We start from the raw sequence: 4,217 nt of genomic DNA, 5'->3' as shown, positions 1-4,217 counted from the left end.
TCACTGAAAGTACTCTGGGGTTAAGGTTGGCATTATCTTGCATTCTGGGACTTCTAGTTTACCATTCAGGATGTGAAAATTGAAGCCCCAATGATATTCTTTTGGCTTTACATGTTGCTATAAGGATTTACATGCTGTCATGTGGCTTTGTTATGAAATGTGTTTTTTTTTTTAAAGTAAACACTACAAGACATTATTACTGTAGACCATGAAATCAACCTACTTCATCTAAAGTGTGTGATCCTGGTCAAACCCCTGCCCAGCCATCTGTCCGACCATCCCACTCCCTTCTTTTTTAGATGCAGCCAGAGTACCACTAGCTCCTTTATTCCACTTACCTCCCCCTAGCTTGCCTCCCCCTAGCTTCAAGGCACCAGCAATGCAGACACTGAGCGCTATACAGTAGAGGTCGATCAGCTTGGTAGCATTGCACAAGTTACCTCATCTGGTCTACGGTAGACGTTTGCTAACAGCAAACTCAACCCAATAAAAGAAACTGCTGGCTAATGCAGCGCTAAGATTGCTATTAGGCAGGTGGAAAAAAGGGACGTTGGCTTCATGTCAGAACACAGCCATTCATTCTCGCGGTCGCCATTCACCGGCTTACTGAAAAGCAGTGAATGGAAGGGTCCTCAGCAGGAGGGTTACTGGGGGAGGCATTGGGCACAACCCGAGACTGGGTCAGGGCACCGAGAAAGGGAAGCAGGGTAGGACATAGTATACAAAAAAAATATCATCACAGCCTCCGTGCCTCTCTGACAGTGACTTGTGACAGTGTGTTGCTTTGTGTGGCATCCAAAGGCATCCACTGTGTGTTCCGGCTGGGCCCATACAGGCTCGTCTCGTTTTGGTACACTCCTGGTTTGTGTCTTAGGGTCCAGACACATATGCCACTCCCGCTTCCCCTTTCCATGGGCTTGCAAGGAGGGCATTGGCCTTCCATCAGTTCCATGGTCAGCCTGAAGTCCGACCTGTGTATTCACCCCTAGAGGGGATTCATGATGGTCTGTCCAGTGCATGGTTAGCGTCCCTTTTTGTTGGGACGTAGGTTAATGTGAATTTTTACATGTTACATATTACCTTGACTGTCTCCTCTATTGATGGCCTTCCTGCTGTATGCATTACCCTGCCCCTTTTAGCTAACAGACACACTCAAGATAGAAGGAGTCCATGTGGTAGCTTTGTCACTTTGAGGCACTTGTGCTATTGTGATTGATCACTCTGACATCGTCACTGTTGGGTCCTGTGTTTATGATGTGTTATTTTGGAAGATGGATGTTCCTGTGTACGATTTCATTTTGATGAGTGAGTTATTTCTGACCTACTTCCATTTGTCAAAGTGCACTGTGACATTAGCGTGGTGTTGCCCATTTGTCATTTTTGACATTGCATGGTGTTGCAACCGGGTGACATGTAGTTTGGGAGGGTTTAGGTGGCATACCAGGCTTTAGCTGTGCCGTTTTCCATGGGGTTAGTGGCATACTGCATCTTCAATGTGTGCCTTTTGTTCACAGAGGATTGGGTTTGAGTAGCTAGAGATGCACACAATGTAGCACTTCCAAGGACACATTCTCAGGGTGGTAAGGTTGGGACAGTTCATTGTCCCTTTGTCATCGATTGTCACCTGGCATGTACCAGGCCTGTGTTCACTCTGCAGGGGTGGGATTTTAGGTGAAAAAAAAAAAAATGCACCACAAGCTGGGTACAGGCTGCCTCGCCACATTCCCTTGCCACTCCCATGTGCAGCAGACGTGCATGTGGTTGGGGATGTGGGGGCACCACCATGTCCATGTCCACCGGTACACCACGCAGTGTTGCAACATTGTGCAGGACACATGCTGCCACAATGATCCTGCACACTACTAGTGGTGCATATAGCAGCTCTCCACCAGAGTGGTCAGGAAGCGTGACTTTAGCACTCCGAATGCGCGCTCCTCTATGGCCCTAGTAGCAATATGTGCTGCATTGTATGTTACCTGGGGTGGTGTATTGGCGTCATCATGCAGCTGCTCAGAGGGTAGGCACTGTCCCCTGGGGAGGTGACAATGGTTGTCATTAGTTGGCTTTGTCTGTGTCTAACATGCATGCATGCACCCAAACATTTATACTCACCAATGAGCCATGTGTTGCCATGCCTCCCAGCTTCCAGGTCCCGGGGGAAGGGTGACATTCTGAATATAAAACTGTCATGGGTGGACCCTGGACAGTTGGCATAGACCAAGGGGATTCCCTTGGCATCACATACAACCTCCATGTTCATGGAATGCCTGTCAGTCCTTGCAATTGCGATATATGGGCTCTGTGTGGCCCTAGGTGGACATAGGGCAACATGGGTGCAATTGATGGCGCCAAGCACTTTGGGGAGTGTGCCATAAATGTCCTGGACCACAGCCTGCCTTTCTGCTGGTGTTCTGGGCATGCAAATGTTCCTGCAGACTGAAGGGCATGCAGAACACCTGGTGTAGGCAGCGTGACTGCATGGGCCATGAACCTGCCCCCCCCCCCCTTATACCCCTGCTCCCCCCTCCAACTATGGCAGTTGTCCGATGAAATGAAAAAAAAAAAAATGAAAAAAAAAAAAAAAAAATACACAGTACATGGAGCACCTTTTCCAAGGGGCTCAGTGCCTGGGAGCACAGGGTGGGCGATGTGAGGTCATCCTCCCACTCAGTGACCATGTCTAGGATGATACGAGGTGGAAACCTATACCTGGTCATCAGGCATCCCAAAAAAGGCTGGTCCTGGGTAAATAAAAACTCGGGACCTGTGTATCCTCCTCCTCCTGTGGTGTCCCACGATCACTGCTGCAAGGAATGGTACATTCATTGTTGCTGTATACGCGCGTGTGTTGGTGTGCACTTTTTATGCATTGTGTTTGGTGCGCGGTGCGCGGTGACGCCTACTTTCGCTTGGCAGACACGTTTACAGATTATCGCCCGTTTTCCTACATGCAGGGAAGCCCTGTTGAATTCCATGAATACGTCAGACCGCCTGTGGGCGGTGCAAGTATATTACTGTGGTGCTTCCCACGTAACACCCACATTTACGCTTGTTCCCCATTCCACATGTTCCGTCCCCTTTTTAGGTGTGCGCTGATGGTGTGCGCCTTCACTGGGCGTCTCGCACAAGGCGCAATGTCGAAGTTACTTGTTGGACCCGCACAGATTCAACGCAGTTCTCAGGTTAGCCACACGCAATGTGTTACATGATTCGGAAAACGGGAGCTTGCGCGTGTTTTGCACGCATGCGCCCCGTTTCCGGTGCAGATTTATTCCATGAATCGGCCTGCTAGGGTAATGATGAACTGTATCTGGTATGGAAACGGTGTAGGAGTTTTAGGACTAGTGGATTTATTTGTATTAAGAATTTTATGTATATGTTTTCTATTGATTGGTTAAATTTTTTGATATCTGTAATAGGTTTTTTGTCCTGATGTTTGTGTAAAAGTTTAACCAATATACAGAAAGGCATTAAAAAAAAAAAAAAAACTAAAACAGTGCACACAAAAGCATGCCACAACCAAATCTGCTCAGACACAAAGGATCAGGATAAAAACATGCAACTTCCTAAACTACGGCTAGAACTGCAAAACTGATGGAGGTCCTACTGAACAGCCAAATCCATAGGGCAAAACAGAACCCCCCCCCCCCAAAATCACACCCCAACCTCACCACCAAAGCATTCTCCTGGACTACAGAGCAAAAAGAGGACTTCATATGGGTGCCACCGCTTGTCATTCAATTGAGAGCTAGAATCCCTCTGCAAGATTCCACAAGCACTACAAACCACCCGCCAACAATAGCGGCTGCGAGAGGTTTTCCCTGAAACGCCCCTCCAGGCTTCCCAACAGCCAATCTCAAAGAAATGACCACGTTACATCCCCATCACAGTGGCCAGCTTTTCTCAGCCCCACCATAACTTTTGTTACACATGCCCCAGCACCCCAACCACTAGGCTGTCAGACTCCACTACCTCCGAGGATCGCTAAGGTTAAAACTGGTAGCAGATTTTCTGCAGCCCGTCATTTTGTGTTGAAAAAAACACTTTTTAAATACCGCTGCCGTGCAAGACATCTTTCTGCAGCAAAAGGCTTTCATGTGAACTAATTTGCATATCCACAATGCATGCTCGTGCGGTACAGGTGGCACGCTGTAGTGGCTTACGTGGTACACATACATACACAATCTAGACATCAAAGCAGGACACCAGGCACCAGT

The sequence above is a fragment of the Ambystoma mexicanum genome, chromosome 11, assembly GCF_040938575.1.
Source record: "Ambystoma mexicanum isolate Mex_15411 chromosome 11, UKY_AmexF1_1, whole genome shotgun sequence".
NCBI lineage: Eukaryota > Metazoa > Chordata > Amphibia > Caudata > Ambystomatidae > Ambystoma > Ambystoma mexicanum.
The sequence above is the reverse complement of the archived record's forward strand: the minus strand, read 5'-3'. Positions refer to the sequence as shown.